The following is a 20,262-nucleotide window of genomic DNA, read 5'->3' on the forward strand; positions in this document are numbered from 1 at the left end:
GCCTCCCTGTCTATCACCAACTCCCGGAGTTCTCTCAAACTCACATCCGTTGAGTCGGTGATGCCATCCAGCCATCTCATCCTCTGTCTTTCCTTTCTCCTGCCCCCAATCCCTCCCAGCATCAGAGTCTTTTCCAATGAGTCAACTCTTCGCAGGAGGTGGCCAAAGTATTGGAGTTTCAGCTTTAGCATCAGTCCTTCCAAAGAACACCCAGGACTGATCTCCTTTAGAATAGACTGGTTGGATCTCCCTGCAGTCCAAGGGACTCTCAAGAGTCTTCTCCAACAGCACAGTTCAAAAGCATCAATTCTTTGGCACTCAGCTTTCTTCACAGTCCAATTCTCACATCCGTACATGAATACTGGAAAAACCAGAGCCTTTACTACATGAACCTTTGTTGGCAAAGTAATGTCTCTGCTTTTGAATATGCTGTCTAGGTTGGTCATAACTTTCCTTCCAAGGAGTAAGCGTCTTTTAATTTCACAGTAACAATATGCAGTGATTTTGGAGCCCCCCAAAATAAAGTCAGCCACTGTTTCCACTGTTTCCCATCTATTTGCCATGAAGTGATGGGACCAGATGCCATGATCTTAGTTTTCTGAATGCTGAGCTTTAAGCCAACTTTTTCACTCTCCTCTTTCACCTTCATCAAGAGGCTCTTTAGTTCTTCTTCACTTTCTGCCATAAGGGCGGTGTCATTTGCATATCTGAGGTTATTGATATTTCTCCCAGCATCTTTATTTCAGCTTGTGCTTGATCCAGTCCAGCATTTCTCATGATGTACTCTGTATACAAGTTAAATAAGCAGGGCCACAATTCACAGCCTTGATGTACTCTTTTCCTGATTTGGAGCCAGTCTATTGTTCCATGTCCAGTTCTAACCGTTGCTTCCTGACCTGCATACAGATTTGTCAGGAGGCAGGTCAGGTGGTCTGGTATTCCCATCTCTTTCAGAATTTTCCACAGTTTGTTGTGATCCACACAGTCAAAAGCTTTGCTATAGTCAATAAAGCAGACATAGATGATTTTCTGGAATTCTCTTGCTTTTTTAATGATCCAACAGATGTTGGCAATTTGATCTCTAGTTCCTCTGCCTTTTTAAATCCAGCTTGAACGTCTGGAAGTTCACAGCTCACGTACTGTTGAAGCCTGGCTTGGAGAATTTTGAGCATCACTTTCCTGCTAAGTCACTTCAGTCGTGTCCGACTCTGTGCAACCCTGTAGACAGCAGCCCACCATGCTCCCCCGTCCCTGGGATTCTCCAGGCAAGGACACTGGAGCAGGTTGTCATTTCCTTCTCCAATGCATGAAAGTGAAAAATAAAAGTGAAGTCTCTCAGTCGTGTTCGACTTTTAGTGACCTCATGGACTGCAGCCTACCAGGCTCCTCTGTCCATGGGATTTTCCAGGTGAGAGTACTGGGATGGGTTGCCATTGCCTTCTCCAATTACTTTCCTAGCGTGGGACATAAGTGCATTTGTGTGGTAGTTTGAATATTCTTTGGCATTGCCTTTCTTTGGGATTGGAATGAAAACTGACCTTTTCCAGTCCTGTGGCCACTGCTGACTTTTCCAAATTTACTGGCATATTGGGTGCAGCACTTTCACAGCATCATCTTTTGGGATTTGAAATAGCTCAACTGGGATTCCATCACATCCAGTAGCTTTGTCATAGTGGTGCTTCCTAAGGCCTACTTGACTTCACATTCCAGGATGTCTGGCTCTAGGTGAATTATCACCATCATGATTACTGGGTCATGAAGATCTTTTTTGTATAGTTTTCTGTGTATGCTTGCCACCTCTTCTTCATTTCTTCTGCTTCTGTTAGGTCCATACCATTTCTGTCCTTTATTGTGCCTATCTTTGCAAGAAATGTTCCCATGGTATCTCTATTATTTTTTAGTTTTTTAAGGAATATACATAGGAGAAATAACTCTGTATTGATACACACAAATCTTCTTTTTTAATTTTGTATGGAAATCCCCTGGAGAAGGGACTGACTACCCACTCCAGTATACTGTCTGGAGAATTCCATGGACAGAGGAGCCTAATGGATGGCAAAGAGTCAGACGCTACTCAGTGATTAACATTTTCACATAGTACTATGCACATAGAACAATTCAATATTTTATTTACAAACATAGTGGCCAATACAGATGTTACAGAATAAGAAGAAGAGAAGGTATATTTCTGCAGTGAAACTGCACAATCAATGAGGAGAGGTTAGAGCAGGCACTCTCAGAAAAGATGATGGGAAGCAGATGAACGATGCCGCAGATGAGAGGGAGTTGAAGACAGCATCACTGAAGAAGCCAGATGATCTAACATTCTTCACACAGGAATGAAACAGCTAGTAAGGAGGTGGCACAGAAAATAACCTATTGACAATTGGGGTGGTGTCAATGTCCTTTGGATCAACCACAGATTTCAAGGTAAATTTTTGTAAAATTGTGGTCAAGAATAAAAAGAGCTCCACGCAGGTCAGGCCCTCGTCGACATTTTAGGAATCAGTGAACTAAAATGGACCTAATGGGTGAATTTAATTCAGATGACCATTATATCTGCTACTGCAGACAAGAATCCCTTAGAAGAATTGGAGTAGCCCTCATAGTCATTCCCAATAGTGAGATGTTAACCTTCTCTCTCCTTCAGATCAGAAATGAAATAAAGATGAAAAAAAAGATATTAATCCAGACAGCAGGATAATATATATAGTAATCACAATTAGCCAGAGACAGATTTTTCAAAATGATATTAAAATTAGCAAGGTTGCTAGATATAAGCATATCAAAATGATAAAATCAATTGTATTTCCATATTCCAGATAAAAAATGGAAAAGTCATTAAAAAATTATAACAACAACAATAACCACCTTTGGAAAACTAAAAACAAACAAAAAAACATGCAAAACAATGTCTGAAAAAATTATTGAATAAAGTTAAATAAAGCCCTTTAAAATAGGGAGACTATATCACATTCATTAATTGCAAGATTCAGTGTGTCACGATGTTGTGTGTGTGTGTGTGTGTGTGTGTGAGTCACTCAGTTGTGTCCAATTCTTTGTGGCCTCATGGACTGTAGACTGCCAGGCTCCTCTGTCCATGGGATTCTCCAGGCAAGAATACTGGAGTGGGTTGTCATTCCTTTTTCCTGTCTCATGGATTGAATCTAGGTCTCCCACATTGTGGGCAGATTCTTTACTGGCTGAGCCACCAGGGAATCCCTTAATGATATTAAATCTTTCCAAACTGATCTAAAATGGCACCTGGTTAAAAAGTCCAGCAGAGTGTTTTGACAAATTGATACTAACATTCAATGTGGACAGCAATGGTTAACCAAACAATATAAAAGAAACAGAAAAAAATGTGGAAGTCTTGCGTTACTACCTGTCAAAATCTGTTATAAAGCTTTACAGACTAAACTGGAAACAACACACAACCCATCAAGCCACCACACACGTGATTATTTTTAATTCTCTCACTTTGTGTTCATCGATGTTTGTACCCATATTTTTGTAAATAAGAACTTCAAGACCAGTGAGGTTACTATAAGAGAAAGCAATCTTACCTTGGGGATGAGGTAGTTTCTGAATTTAACGTCATGGGTCACTGCAAGGGGCAGGTTGGTGGGGATATCAAGTCAATATATCTCTGGATCTCGTGGACCACAGCATCCACATAGGGCATGTGGCTTCTGTCCTGCATGCAGGGGCTCTGGTCTCTGCCAATCATATGATCAATCTCTTCCTGGAACTTAGCTGATAAGAGGTAAATAAGAATGATGGAGAAAGAGGAAAATGCACACCACATTTCCATACCAATTCAGATATGTGAGGCATTATGAAGGTGTCCCAACATCATAGACACATAAACTATATGTCCAGAAATGCACCTAAATATAGAGAGATAACAGCCATAATACACATATAAGTCTCTTACAAACAAGGCTTAAGACGCATCTATACATACCTCTATATTAGCATATGTGATAAAACAAAGAGAAATGATGAAATGTTTCAAATATAAACAACATAAAGTCAAGAAATTATAGTCCTTGAAGAAAAAAACAAGAATTAAATATTAATTTTATATTAAAATAATATGGATTAAAAAGTTAAATTATAATATATCTGTTTTGTGTTGTGTATTGTGTGTGTGCAGTTTGCAATGATACTCACTTCATCCTCCAATCGCCAAATGCCACCACTTTCAGCATTTTAGCAGTTTCTTTTAGAAATTCATGTCCTGTTTCTAAATAATGATTCTCTGTCTCTATTTATTATTTACCAATTTTTATAAACTATCTGATTTATTGGTATGAGAGTAGAGAATTTATATCTCCATCCACACCTCATACAAAATATACACAAACAAATCCCTTTAATCCAAGTCCCCAATATATTTACACCACAAATTTTGACTGCTAGAATATTCGTTTTAACATTATTCTGGCTAAATAAACAATGCCCCCAGTAAAACAATTATGATTGTGCTTCATATTTGGTACTTTCTTGGACCTAACCAATCCATAATATCTGTATTTTGAATAATACTCTGTAGTTTGATTTAGGATTATTTCCAAAGATGTTTCAAACTCCGAATAATAAGTACCCTATTATTTATAAGCCACAAATATACTTCATCACCTCTCTTTTGTTTTGGTGTATCCCCTCATCCCTGCTTTATCCATCTAATCCATTTAGAAGAAGATATTTTCCAGGCCTGCTCTCTAGCAACAGTACTGACACTTTCGTTCTCTTTCACGAGGTTTCCAAATTCATGGAGCCCATGACTTCCTCTGACATGATTTCAGGCATTTGGATGAGAAAAGGAAAAGTGTGTAAAAGTTTTGTCAAACATACAGGTCTAAAAATATCTTTTAAAAAATAAATACCCAGTTTGATAGTTGTTCTTAAATATGATGCTGTTGTGAACTCTGATCTTTATCTATGATTTGCTACATCTCTTTGAAAGTTTTTGTGATTTTCTCTTTTATCCTGGTGTTCTGATATCTCACAATCCAGTGAATTGGGGTGGATGTTTTTATTTCATTCACTCTGTTAGACATGTTGAGAGAATTTTCTGTCTACATGGCAAAACTTGGAAGACTTTTCTCCAGAGTCCTCACTCTCTGGAGTTTTCCTCTGGCTGCTGAATTTCAGGAAGCAGGATGGAGAAAGGAACTAAGAATCTCTGAATTTAAGAAGAGGATTCTTCCCTAACCTTTCCTCTATGCTGTGACCTCAGTCTTTTCTCCTGTCTCTGCCAGTGTCCTGAGTGCTTCTTAGATTCCCTTTCTTTATACAGCAAACCTCTCTCATCCTATTAGAGAAATAAAGTTAACTGATGAAAGGAGTTATCAAAAAGTCGTGGCTGGGAGAGCTACCTTTATCAGACTATGTCTCCCTCTATCATTTTTGAAATGAAGTACTTCCAAATATAGAACCTTACAGGATTCTAAGAATGTAAATGACTTCTCCTCATTATACAGCCTCCTACTCTGACATTTAGGCTATTAACTTCATCCTCTCTACTGACTTCATTATCACCTCTCAATATGCTCTCTGTGTTTCAGAAATTTGTTGAATATTTGTTAGCTGCTTCCTGACATCCTCTTCTCCAACTTTAAAAGGCTAATTCTCATATGTTATTGGTTATAATCATTTTAGTGGTATTCTGACACTAAACAAGATGAAATGTATTTCTAAGCAGCTATGCATAACCACAAGCCTTTAAAAGTTAATTTCTAACAAAAAGTTCTTTATGAAAGATGAAATTGCCAACCCCTCAAATGTGTATTTTGGCAATAACCATTTTTCTGGAAAAAAACTTATGGAGTAATACAATTTCTTTATATACATATCTTAAGCCAATTTCTTGTGAATCTAACTTGTTAGAGAACTTCCTAGACTGTGGAAATTATATCAGGCAACCTCACTAAATTTTTACAATTTCCAGTTATGCTTCAATAAGGAGAGTTACCGTTTTCCCATCCCTGGCTCTCTTTTTTTTTTTTAAATTTTTGGGCACACCCTGCAGCATGTGGGACGTCGGTTCCATGAACAGGGATTGATTCCATACCCCTGCATTGGGAGGCATAGTCATAAGCACTAGATGGAAGCACTAGATCGGCGTGGGAATTCTGCCCATCTGGGCTTTCGAACACTGCATTTTTACAATGAGGGGACATCAGAGTGTCTTTCCATAATAAAACCAGTATGCAGCTCCAAGATGATTCATGCTGGCCGTGGCTGTTACACATGACCTTGTGAAATCCAGACGCTGCTGTGTTGATGTTCCTATTATTCACAGTGTCTTCACTCCTCTCTGTCATCCTCCTGTATTATATAAAGATGCCCCCATTACCATCTGTTCATTAAATCTGAAAAAATTAAGCTGCTCAAACAGAGATTTAAATAATTCTCTGAGAGAAACAAAGTGCAATACATTAAAGCATGTTTCTATCATCTCTACTGAAGACACTATGCCCACCATGTATCATACCTGTGACCTCTGGGTGCTTCAGCAGCAGGAGGAGCCCATATCTCAGAGTGGTGCTTGTCATCTCTGTCCCAGCTCCAAACAAATCAGATACAGTGATCATCAAGTTTTCAACAGTAAATTCCAATTCTTGATTGTGTTTTTCCTAGGAATGATTTGATAACACTGTTTGACAACCTGATTTACCAGAATTGCAGTTAATCCAAAATAGCTCATAGTGTTTTAAAGTTAAAGAAAGTGAAAGTGAAAGTCACTTAGTTGAGTTCGACTCCTTGCTACCCCATGGAATATATATACAGCCCATGGAATTCTCCAGGCCAGAATACTGAAGTGGGTAGCCTTCCCTTTCTCCAGGGGATCTTCCCAACCGAGGGATAGAACCCAGGTCTCCCGCATTGCAGGTGGATTCCTTACCAGCTGAGCCACAAGGGAAGCCCTTTAAAGTTAAAGCAACATATAAACAAAGGTGCATTTATAGAAAAAAAATTGTTGCTTTTTAGTCACTAAGTCATGTTTGATTCTTTGCGACCCCATGAACTATAGCTCACCAGACTCCTCTATCCATGGGATATCCCAGGCATGAATACTGGAGCAGTACTACCAATTCCTTCTCCAGGGGATCTTCCCAACCCAGGATCGAACCCGTGTCTCCTGCATTGGCAGACAGATTCTTTACCACTCGGCCACTAGGAAAGCCCAAGATAAAAACTACTGTACAGTAAAACAAAACTACTGTAGATCTGTTGACTCAGACATCATTTTCTCTATCTTATTCCTCACTTGCTTAAAAAGTTACACTCAACAACCTCTTTTGCATTTAGGTAGGCTATGCAGCTTCGTTTTTGCCAATAAGATATAAGTAGAAGGCTAATGGTACACATCCTCTTCTTCTTACTTAAAACAAGTATTTGACAGAATGAGAGGGAAGGGATGGAAAAAGATACTCCATACAAATGGAAATCAAAAGAAAACTGGAGTAGCAATACTCATTTAGACCAAATAGACTTCTCATGCCAAAACTAAGACCTGGGGCAGTCAAACAAACAAACAAAAAATAATAAAACTAAGACTGTTACAAGAGACAAGGAAGGATATTACACAATGACCATGGGATCAAACCAAGAAGAAGATCTAGCAATTGTAATCATATATGAAGCCAACATAGGCTTCTTAAGCCAGCAGAAGCCAGCATCATATATAAAGAAAATGCTGCACTCAATATGCCAGCAAATTTGGAAAACTTAGCAGTGGCCACAGGACTGGAAAAGGTCAGTTTCATTCCAATCCCAAAGCATGCTCAAACTACCGCATAATTGCACTCATCTCATATGCTAGTAAAGTATTGCTCAAAATTCTCCAAGCCAGGCTTCAGCAATACGTGAGCTATGAACTTCCAGATGTTCACGCTGGTTTTAGAAAAGGCAGAGGAACCAGAGATCAAATTGCCAACACCCGCTGGATCATGGAAAAAGCAAGAGAGTTCCAGAAAAACATTTATTTCTGTTGGACTGGAAGAAGCACACGCTGGAATCAAGATTGTCGGGAGAAATATCAATAACCTCAGATAAGCAGATGACACCACCCTTATGGCAGAAAGTGAAGAGGAACTAAAAAGCCTCTTGATGAAAGTGAAAGAGGAGAGTGAAAAAGTTGGCTTAAAGCTCAACATTCAGAAAATGAAGATCATGGCATCTGGTCCCATCACTTCATATCAAATAGATGGAGAAACAGTGGAAACAGTGTCAGACTTTATTTTTTTGGGCTCCAAAATCACTGCAGATGGTGATTGCAGCCATGAAATTAAAAGACGCTTACTTCTTGGAAGGAAAGTTATGACCAAACTAGACAGCATATTGAAAACCAGAGACATTACTTTGCCCACAAAGGTCCGTCTGGTCAAGGCCATGGTTTTTCCAGTAGTCATGTATGGATGTGTGAGTTGGACTGTGAAGAAAGCTGAGCACTGAAGAATTGCTTTGAACTGTGGTGTTGGAGAAGACTCTTGAGAGTCCCTTGGACTGCAAGGAGATCCAACCAGTCCATTCTGCAGGAGATCAGTCCTGGGTGTTCATTGGAAGGACTGATGCTAAAGCTGAAACTCCAATACTTTGGCCACCTCATGCGAAGAGTTGACTCATTGGAAAAGACTCTGATGCTGGGAGGGATTGGGGACAGGAGAAGAAGGGAATGACAGAGGATGAGATGGCTGGATGGCATCACTGAATGGATGGACATGGGTTTGGGTAGACTGTGGCAGTTGGTAATAGACAGGGAGGCCTGGTGTGCTGCGATTCATGGGGTCGCAAAGAATCGGACACGACTGAGCAACTGAACTGAACTGAATAGCCATAAAAGGGGAATTTGACAGTAACACAATAGTATTGGGAGACTTTAACACTCCACTTACAGCAATGGACAGATTATCCAGACAGAAATTTAAGAAGGAAACACAAGCTTTAAATGACCCAGTAGACCAGATAGACTTAATTGATATTTATAGAACAATCCATCCAAAGGCAACAATATACACTTTCTTCTAAAGGCACGTGGAACATTCTACAGGATAGATCACAAATCAAAACTCAGTAAATCTAAGAAAACTGAAATCATATCAAACATCTTTTCTGACGACAAGGCTATGAAATCAGAAATCTAGCACTGGAAAAACTGGAAAAAACACAAACACATGGAGGCTAAACAATATAATACTAAATAACCAATTCATCACGGAAGAAATGAAAGAGGAAATAAAAAATGCCTAGAGACAAATTACCTCAAAAAACGACAATCCAAAATCTATGGAATGCAACAAAGCAGTTCTAAGAGGGAATTTTATAGCAATACAGTCTTACCTCAACAAACATGAAAAATCACAAATAAACAACCTATCTTTACACCTAAAGTAACTAAAGAAAGAAGAACAAACAGAAACCAAAATTAGTAGAAGGAAAAAATCATAAAGATTAGAGCAGAATTAAATGAAACAGAGATAAATAAAAGAATAACAAAGGCCAATTAAACCAAAGCTGATTCTTTGAGAAGATAAACAAAATTGATAAACCTTTAGACAGACTTACCAAGGAAAAAAACACAAAAAAACTCAAATCAATAAAATTATAAATAAAAAGATAAGTTACATGGGACACCATAGAAACACCAAAAGGATCAGAATGACTACTATCAGAAATTGTATGTCAATGAAATGGACAACATAGAAATGGACAAATGGTTAGAAAAGTACAACCTTCCAAGACTGAACCAGGAAGAAATAGAAAATATGAACAAATCAACACAAGTACTGAAACTAAACTGTGGCTAAGAATCTTCTAACAAACAAAAGTCCAGCACCAGATGGCTTCACAGCTGAATTCTATCAAACATTCAGAGAAGAGTTAACATCTACCCTTCTGAAATTCTTCCCAAAAATTGCAGAGGAAGGAACACTCTCAAGTTCATTCTCTGAGGCCACCATTGTCCTGACACCAAACAACAGGAAGATATCATACAAAAAAAATTATAGGCCAATATCACTGATGAACATAGACGCAAAAATTCTCAATTTTTTACCATCAAACTGAAACCAACTCATCAAGAGGATCACATACCGTGCATGATCAAATGGGATTTATCCCAGGGATGCAAGGATTCTTCAGTATACACAAATCAATCAATATGATGTATCATATTAAAAAACTGAAGAATAAAAACCATATGATCATCTCAATAGATACAGAAAAAGCTTTTAAAAAAATTCCACACCCATTGATGATTAAAAACTCTCCAAAAAGTGAGCATAGAGGGAACCTACCTCAACATAATAAAGGCTATATATGACAAATACACAGCAAATATCATTCTCAATGGTGAAAAATGGAAAGCATTTTCTCTAAGACCAGGAACAAGATAAGGATGTCCACTCTTGGCACTACTATTCAACATAGTTTTTGAAGTTCTAGCTAGGGCAATCAGAGAAGACAAAGAAATAAAAGGAATTCAAACTGGAAAAGAAGTAAAACTGTCATTGTTTGCAGATGACATGATACTATACATAGAAAATCCTAAAGATGCTACCAGAAAACTACTAAAGCTCATCAATGAATGTGGTACAGTTGGAGGATACAAAACTAATATGCAGAAATATTCTGAATTCTTATACACTAACAACAAAAGATCAGAAAGAGAAATCAAGGATCAAATCTCGTTTACCATCACATCAAAAAGAATAAAGTACCTCGGAATAAACGTACCCTAGGAAGCAAAAGCAGAGAAGGCAATGGCACCCCACTCCAGTACTCTTGCCTGGAAAAATCCCATGGACAGAGAAGCCTGGTAGGCTGCAGTCCATGGGGTCACTAGGAGTCGGACACGACTGAGCAACTTCAGTTTCACTTTTCACTTTCATGCATTGAAGAAGGAAATGGCAACCCACTCCAGTGTCTTGCCTGGAGAATCCCAGGGACAGGGGAGCCTGGTGGGCTGCCGTCTATGGGGTCACACAGAGTTGGACACGATTGAAGCGACATAGCAGCAGCAGCAGCAGGAGGAGGCAAAAGACCTGTACTCTGAAAACTATAAGATACTGATGAAATAAATCAAAGATGACACAAACAGATGGAAAGATACACCATGATCATGGATTAGAAGAATCAATATTATGAAAATTACTTTACTGCCCAAAGCAATCTACAATTCAATGCAACCCCTACCAAGTCAACAAGGCATTTTTCACAGAATTAGAACAAAATTTTACAATTTGTATGGAAACACAAAAGACCCCAAACAGCCAATGCAACCTTGAAAAAGAACAACAGAGCTGGAAGAGTCAAGCACGCTGACTTCAGGCTATACTACAAAGTTACAGTAATCAAGACAGTATGGTGCTGGTACAAAAACAGAAATATATATCAATGAAATAGGGTAGAAAGTACAAAAATAACCCCACGGACCTATGGTTACCAAATCTATGACAGAGAAGGCAAGAATGCACAATGGAGAAAAGACAGCTTCTTCAATAAGTGGTGCTGGAGAAATTGAACAGCTATATGTAAACTAATAAAATTAGAACACTCCCTAACACTATACACAAAAATAAACTCAGAATGGATTGTTTGTGTAAGTCACTCTGTCATGTTTGACTCTTTGTCATCCCATTGACTGTAGCCTACCAGGTTCCTCTGCCCATGGAATTCTGCAGGCAAGAATACTGACGTGGGTTGCCATGCCCTTCTCCAGGGGATCTTCCCTATCCAGAGCCTGAACTCAGGTCTCCCGCATTGCAGGCAGATTTTTTACCATCTCAGCATAAGGCCGGATACTATGGAACTCTTAGAGGAAAACATAGGTAGAACATTGATGTAAATCACAGCAAGATCTTTTTTGATTCACCTCCTAGAGTAATGGAAATAAAAACAAACAAACAAACAAAAAAAATAAATGGAACTGAATTAAACTTAAAAGTTTTTGCACAGCAAAGGAAACCATAAACAAGATGGAAAGGTAACCCTCAGAATGGCAGAATGTATTTGCAAATGAAGCAACTGTCAAAGTATTAATTTCTAAAATACACAAGGAGCTCATGCAACTGAGTATCAAAAAACAAATTTAAAAAATGGACACAAGATATGAAGAGACATTTCTCCAAAGAAGATATACAGATGGCCAAGAGGTACAAGAAAAGATGCTCAACATCACAAACTATTAGAGAAATGTAAATCAGAACTACAATGGAGTATCATCTCACACCAGTCAGAATGGCCATCATCAAAAAAAACCTACCATCAATAAAGGCTGGAGAAAGTGTGGAGAAAAGGGAACCTTCTTACACTGTTGGTAAGAATGTAAATTGGTATATTCGCTATGGAGAACAGTATGAAAGTTCCTCAGAAAACTAAAAATAGAACTACCATATGACCCAGCAATCGCACTCGTGGGCATATACCTGGAGAATACCAAACCACAATTCAAAAAGATACATGTACCCCAATGTTCATTGCAGCATTATTTAGAACAGCCAGGACAGGAAGTAACCTAAATCAACAGAGGAAGGGATAAATAAGATGTGGTAAATATAGACAATGGAATAATATTCAGCCATTAAAAAGAGTGAAATAATGCCATGTGCACAACATGGATGGACCTAGAGATCACCATACTGAGTGAAGTAGGTCAGAGAAAGACAAATAATATATGATATTGCTTTTATTTGGAATTTTAAAAAGGGTGCAAATGAACTTATCTACAAAACAGAAATAGAGTCATGGATGTAAAATATAAACTTATAGTTACCAGGGGATGGGGCTGGAGGTGGGGGCTAGGGATAAATCATGAGATTGGGACAGACACATACACACTACTATATATAAAATAGATAATTAATAAGGACTACTGTATAATACAGGGAAATCTATTCAATAGTCTATAATGGCCTATATGGGGAAATAATCTTAAAAAGAGTGGATATATGTATATTCACAACTGATTCACCTTGCTGTTCACCTGAAACTAGCATAACATTGTAAATCAATTATACTTCAATAAAATTTAAAAAAAAACAAGTATTTGAAAAGTTGATAAGGTACACATGATCTTGGGACAAGAGGATGTTACCATCAAATGGGGCCTATATATTAAGAATGGGTAAAGAAAAATGGAAGGCATTTAAAACTCATATGTTTCGGGGCTACTATAGTATCCCTATATTGACACATGACAAGACTCTGTATATGAGGCAATTAAACCCACTATTTGTTAAAGCCACTGTTAACAACTTTTCTCTTATTTTTAGATGAACACAATCTTAATTATTAGAAATAGCTAACTTAGGGCCATATTATAAAGGATGTTATAAGCCTGAATTAACATTTCATAATTCTTTTCTTTGTTAAAAATGTATATAAACCTCAAATTGTCTATGTATTCACTATGAAATTGAAATTTTGCAAAGGCTAATATTGTAGCACAACTTAAAATGAATGACAGTGAGTGAATGGATTCACAAAGACCATACAGGGCCATCACAATTGTATTCCTCATGCAATGCAATGAACAGTTTGATCTAGGAAACAAATCTAGAATGAATTGAAACATACAATCTGAATTGCCACTACGTTCATGAAGACGAAAATTTGGGACATTCACTGTCCTTAAGGCAAAAGGACAGACAGGGGGTAAAGCAAATGCCAAGACTGACAGACTAATGGAATAGAGCTCTTGTCACTTGGAAACTGGGAGAGAAAAAGCACTTGAAGTACAAGGAATATTGGTTTAGGACTGAGGAGATAGATGATGGTACATAGAATAGACAACAACGAGACAGTTTCAAATACTAAATTGAAGGGATTGTTAACATGCAAAAAAGTATATTTTTGCAAAACCATCCCTAGGCCAGTATTAATTTTAGGATGCATTTGCAATCTCCAGGGGTCCAATGCCATGTCTAATATTAAGTAATAAATGCATTCAAGGCAGACTAAACAATCTGAATGTGTGTACTTGTTAGAAAAAGTATCATTGCCCTTGGCTTCACACAAGATATGAGCTTGTCAATTCAAAATTAATCTAAAGAAAAGCAGTACAAATCTAAAGAAAAGCAGTGCACTCATAAAACAATATTAGTATTTCTATTTCTTGAGTTGGATTTAGAGATAAAGTGGTTATGTGTACACAGCCTATCTTTATTAGATTACACAAAACACTGCTGAAAGGAATTGTTAAAACAGTATTGAAAGAAATAAAAGAAAACATATAAATTAAAAAAACCTTTCTTGACATAGATCAAAAGTCAGTATTGTTATGATAGCATCACTGGATTAATGTAACAAAGAAGGCAGAGAAGTTGTTTCAGAAACTTCCTCTACTGAAACAGCTATTGTCTAAGGACAGAGTGAGAAACGATGTTAGTACTCTGGAAACTAGTTAGACACTAGTCTAATGCAACCAATGTACTTAAATAAAAATGTCTGATATATGACATTTCACATGCTGCCTAACATTCTTCACAACCCAGTTCCAAGGCCGAGAGTTGTAGGAAGTGTGGACTATGTTTGTGGTGCAGCCAATGGATCTCAGAGTAGGAAACTGGACCATATTCTTCTACATTGGGATTGTGTGGTTGGATCTCAGACAGGCTGGCGCAGAGAACACTGAAAATATTGAGAGAATCCCTTCTTTTCCTATTTATACTTAGGTTCAGGTATTTAAGAGAATCTCTGTAAGTTCACTATCTAACTATGGAGATAACAGAGAGGCAAGTGACTACACAGGATAAGAAAGTAGTCTTGGCAAAATTAATCTGGAAAAGTTACTACATGAATGAATACAGTTCAGTTCAGTTCAGTTCAGTCGCTCAGCCATGTCTGACTTTTTGCAACCCTATGAATCATGTTACATGATTCATGAATCATGTTCATGAATCATGTTACATGAATCATGTTACACCAGGCCTCCAAGTCCATCACCAACTCCCAGAGTTCACCCAAACTCATGTGAATCGAGTCGGTGATGCCATCCAGCCATCTCATCCTCTGTCGTCCCTTCCCCTCCCGCTCCCAATCCCTCCAGCATCAGGGTCTTTTCCAATGAGTCAACTCTTCGCATGAAGTGGCCAAAGTACTCGAGTTTCAGCCTCAGCATCAGCCCTTCCGAAGAATACCCAGGACTGGTCTCCTTTAGGATGGACTGGTTGGATCTCCTTGCAGTCCAAGGGACTCTCAAGAGTCTTCTCCAACACCACAGTTCAAAAGCATCAATTCTTCGGTGCTCAGCTTTCTTCACAGTCCAACTCTCACATCCATACATGACCACTGGAAAAACCATAGCTTTGACTAGACGGACCTTTGTTGGCAAAGTAATGTCTCTGCTTTTCAATATGCTATCTAGGTTGGTCATAACCTTCCTTCCAAGGATTAAGCGTCTTTTAATTTCATGGCTGCAGTCACCATCTGCAGTGATTTTGGAGCCCAGAAAAATAAAGTCTGACACTGTTACCCTGTTCGTTTCCCATGAAGTGATGGGACCAGATGCCATGATTTTCATTTTCTGAATGTTGAGCTTTAAGCCAACTTTTTCACTCTCCTCTTGCACTTTCATCAAGAAGCTTTTTAGTTCCTCTTCACTTTCTGCCATAAGGGTGGTGTCATCTGCATATCTGAGGTTATTGATATTTCTCCTGGCAGTCTTGAGTCCAGCTTGTGCTTCCTCCAGCCCAGCATTTCTCATGATGTACTCTACATATAAGTTAAATAAGCAGGGTGACAATATACAGCCTTGACGTACTCCTTTTCCTGTTTGGAACCAGTCTGTTGTTCCATGTCCAGTTCTTTTGTTGTTGTTGTTGTTGTTGTTTTTTATTCTTTCTAATCTCATAGCAATAGATCAATACAGGCCCATAGTAAATACCAAGGGAAGTCTCAATTAGGGTGTTTCATTATATTAAGGCTTTGAATGATAATATCATGTGTCCAGTTCATATTATTAAAGTTATGGTTAATCTTTCCTGAACTACATCTGCTGTACTTCCTTTCAGAAGGGACTAGGAGAACAATTTTTATGTGCATGAATAAAGTTTACCAGTACTCTTGCCTGGAGAATCCCATGGATGGAGGAGTCTGGTGGGCTGCAGTCCATGGGGTCACTAGGAGTCGGACACAACTGAGTGACTTCACTTTCACTTTTCACTTTCATGCATTGGAGAGGGAAATGGCAGCCCACTCCAGTGTTCTTGCCTGGAGAATCGCAGGGATGGGGGAGCCTGGTGGGCTGCCGTGTATGGGGTCGCACAGAGTCGGACACGACTGAAGTGACTTAACAGCAGCAGTGAGACCTTTTGGTTTGGGGGACTCAGTTTTATTGGCTCAAAGTTGGAGAATGACATTAGCTATTTGATTCTTCAAGACCCCTCAGCTGACAGTTATTGTTTAGTCACTAAGTTGTGTCCAACTCTTTACAACCCGGTGGACTGTAGCATGCCAGGCTCCTCTGTTAATGGGATTTCCCAGGCAAGAATACTGGAGTGGATTGCCATTTCCTTCTCCAGGGGATCTTCCTGACCCAGGGATTGAACCCACATCTCCTGCATTGGCTGGCAAGTTCTTTTGCCACTGAGCCATCAGGGAAGCCCACAGTTGACAGATTAGATTGTAAATGATACAAGGGACAGAGCTCTGACAAGGCCTCACAATGATAAAGTGTTGGGGCCAGAGACAGGCAAAAAAGAAATAGGAATCTCAAATCCCTGTCACAGGGATCTCTCAGTTTTCAACACTAATCACATCCATATTCCCAGAATAAGAGAGAAAATCTCCACTTTCCTACCCATCTAGCCTTTCCCCTGCACTGCTCCTGTGTTCACCTTCTTTAGAGCTGGTTTCTCTTCCTTTGATTCATATTATTTCTTGGTTTGCTTTGACCACTTAGAACACAGAGTCAGCAAGAAGTCTTTGGGGGTGAGGAGAGACGATACCAGTCTGGGAGAATCAGAGCTTTTGCCTGTGAAGTGCATTACCCTGCTGTTCCCTGTTACTAGCCATAGGAAATCAAGAAAAAGGGATTCGGTGTCAGATGAAGAAAAGAGTGAAAGAGAGGAAGCATCAAGTGTCTTTTTTATCTCTCAGGGATCTATGGGGGTCTCTCTCTCTCTGAAAGACACGGCAAAATATGAGGGCAAGTGACAAAGCCCTGTCACATGTAATTTCAAGTTTGGTAGCAGGAGAACAGATTGAATGACATGTAAACTTTCCTCACTGAGACTTGGAGTCACATGCCACTTGTTCCCAGAAACACAATCATAAACATGTCCAGTTCTAACTGTTGCTTCCTAACCTGCATATAGGTTTCTCAAGAACCAGGTCAGGTGCTCTGGTATTGCCATCTCTTTTAGAATTTTCCAGTTTCTTGTGATCCTAGTTTCTATATTCCCATCTCTTTAAGAATATTCCTCAATTTGTTGTGATCCACACAGTCAAAGGCTTTGGCATAGTCAATAAAGCAGAAATAGATGTTTTTCTGGAACTCTCTTGCTTTTTTGATGATCCAGCAGATGTTGGCAATTTGATCTCTGGTTCCTCTGCCTTTTCTAAAACTAGCTTGAACATCAGGAAGTTCACGGTTCACATATTGCTGAAGCCTGGCTTGGAGAATTTTGAGCATTACTTTACTAGCCTGTGAGATGAGTGCAGTTGTGCGATAGTTTGAGCATTCTTTGGGATTGGAATGCAAACTGACCTTTTCCAGTCCTGTGGCCACTGCTGAGTCTTCCAAATGTGCTGGCATATTGAGTGCAGCACTTTCACAGCATCATCTCTCAGGATTTGAAATAGCTCCACTGGAATTCCATCACCTCCACTAGCTTTGTTCATACTGACACTTTCTAAGGCCCACTTAAGTTCACACTCCAGGGTGTCTGGCTCTAGGTGAGTGATCACACCATCGTGATTATCTTGGTCATGAAGATCTATTTTGTACAGTTCTTCTGTGTATTCTTGCCACCTCTTCTTAATATCTTCTGCTTCCATTAGGTCCATAGCATTTCTGTCCTTTATCAAGCCCATCTTTGCATGAAATGTTCCCTTGGTATCTCTAATTTTCTTGAAGAGATCTCTAGTCTTTCCCCTTCTGTTGTTTTCCTCTATGTCTCTGCACTGATCGCCAAGGAAGGCTTTCTTATGTCTCCTTGCTATTCTTTGGAACTCTGCATTCAAATGGGAATATCTTTCCATTTCTCCTTTGCTTTTCACTTCTCTTCTTTTCACAGCTATTTGTAATGCCTCCTCAGACAGCCATTTTGCTTTTTTGCATTTATTTTCCGTGGGGGTGGTCTTGATCCCTGTCTCCTGTACAATGTCATGAACCTCCATCCATAGTTCATCAAGCAGTCTGTCTATCAGATCTAGTCCCTTAAATGTATTTCTCACTTCCACTGTATAATCATAAGGGATTTGATTTAGGTCATACCTGAATGGTCTAGTGGTTTTCCCTACTTTCTTCAATTTAAGTCTGAATTTGGCAATAAGGAGTTCATGATCTGAGCCACAGTCAGCTCCCAGTCTTGTTTTTGCTGACTGTATAGAGCTTCTCCATCTTTGGCTGCAAAGAATATAATCATTCTGATATCGGTGTTGACCATCTGGTGATGTCCTTGTGTAGAGTCTTCTCTTGTGTTGTTGGAAGAGGGTGTTTACTATGACCAGTGCGTTCTCTTGGCAAAACTGTATTAGTCTTTACCCTGCTTCATTCCGTTTTCCAAAGCCAAATTTGCCTGTTACTTCAGGTGTTTCTTGACTCATATGCATATATTAAAATGCATCAGTCAAGGAGTTAACAGTAGTCAGAAGGCAGCTGAATCAGGGATACAGGGTCCAAATTAATGGAATTGTTATTAAAGAATTTTATGATAGAAAAAATGGTATATATTTTATGCATCCTTTTTTTTTTTTTTAAAGCAGAAAAAGCCTTAAAAAGCCTTTTTTTTTTTTTTTTAAGGCTTCATTCCATATTCCAAGGCCAAATTTGCCTGTTACTCCAGGTGTTTCTTGACTTCCTACTTTGCATTCCAGTCCCCTATAATGAAAAGGACATCTTTTTTGGGTGTTAGTTCTAAAAGGTCTTGTAGGTCTTCATAGAACCATTCAACTTCAGCTTCTTCAGTGTTACTGGTTGGGGCATAGGCTTGGATCACCGTGATATTGAAAGGTTTGCCTTGGAAATGAACAGAGATCATTCTGTCATTTTTGAGATTGCATCCAAGTACTGCATTTCAGACTCTTTTTTTTTTTTAATTTAAATTTATTTATTTTAATTGGAGGCTAATTACTGTACAATATTGTATTGGTTTTTGCCATACATCAACATGAATCCACCACGGGTGTACCCGTGCTCCCCATCCAGATACCCCCTCCCCCTCCCTCCCCGTACCATCCCTCTGGGTCATATGATGGCTACTTCATTTCGCCTAAGGGATTCCTGCCCACAATAGTAGATATAATGGTCATCTGAGTTAAATTCACCCACTCCAGTCCATTTTAGCTCGCTGATTCCTAGAATGTCAATGTTCACTCTTGCCATCTCCTCTTTGACCACCTCCAATTTGCCTTGATTCATGGACCTGACATTCCAGGTTCCTATGCAATATTGCTCTTTACAGCATCGGACCTTGCTTCTATTACCAGTCACATCCACAACTGGGTTTTGTTTTTGCTTTGGCTCCATCCCTTCATCCTTTCTGGAGTTATTTCTCCACTAATCTCCTATATTGGGCACCTACTGACCTGGGGAGTTCCTCTTTCAGTATCCTATCATTTTGCCTTTTCATACAGTTCATGGGGTTCTCAAGGCAAGAATACTGAAGTGGTTTGCCATTCCCTTCTCCAGTGGACCACATTCTGTCAGACATCTCCACCATGACCCTCCTGTCTTGGGTGGCCCCACACGGCATGGCTTAGTTTCATTGAGTTAGACAAGGCTGTGGTCCGTGTGATCAGATTGGCTAGTTTTCTGTGTTTATGGTTTCAGTGTGTCTGCCCTTTGATGCCCTCTCTCAACACCTACCATCTTAATTGGGTTTCTCTTACCTTGGACGTTGGGCATCTCTTCACGGCTGCTCCAGCAAAGCGCAGCCACTGCTCCTTACCTTGGACGAGGTCACCCCTCCTGACCTGGAATGTGGAGTAGCTCCTCTCAGCCCTCCTGTGCCCGCACAGCAGCCGGCTCCTTGGACGTGGGGTTGCTCCTCTTGGCCGCTGCCCTGACCTTGGACATACAGTCTTCAT

General features: G+C 39.3%; 1 long non-coding RNA gene across 6 annotated transcripts in view; it reads right to left on the minus strand.

Moving 5' to 3' along the window:
- Nucleotides 1-2,109: 2,109 nt before the first annotated feature.
- The window catches only part of LOC109553230 (uncharacterized), a 52,576-nt gene continuing 34,423 nt past the window's right edge, over nucleotides 2,110-20,262 (minus strand). Inside the window, exons 2-5 of one of the 6 annotated variants that reach the window (XR_011564240.1) lie at nucleotides 6,503-20,256; nucleotides 5,981-6,336; nucleotides 3,567-3,756; nucleotides 2,110-2,644 (exon numbers count right to left, since the gene is read on the minus strand). This is a non-coding gene — a long non-coding RNA (uncharacterized lncRNA). Of the gene's footprint in view, nucleotides 2,645-3,566; nucleotides 6,337-6,502; nucleotides 20,257-20,262 lie in introns of all 6 variants that reach the window. The other 5 variants (XR_011564238.1, XR_011564239.1, XR_011564242.1 and 2 more) reach the window with 5 other exon arrangements.

Source organism: Bos indicus, chromosome 26 (assembly GCF_029378745.1).
Source record: "Bos indicus isolate NIAB-ARS_2022 breed Sahiwal x Tharparkar chromosome 26, NIAB-ARS_B.indTharparkar_mat_pri_1.0, whole genome shotgun sequence".
Classification (NCBI taxonomy): domain Eukaryota; kingdom Metazoa; phylum Chordata; class Mammalia; order Artiodactyla; family Bovidae; genus Bos; species Bos indicus.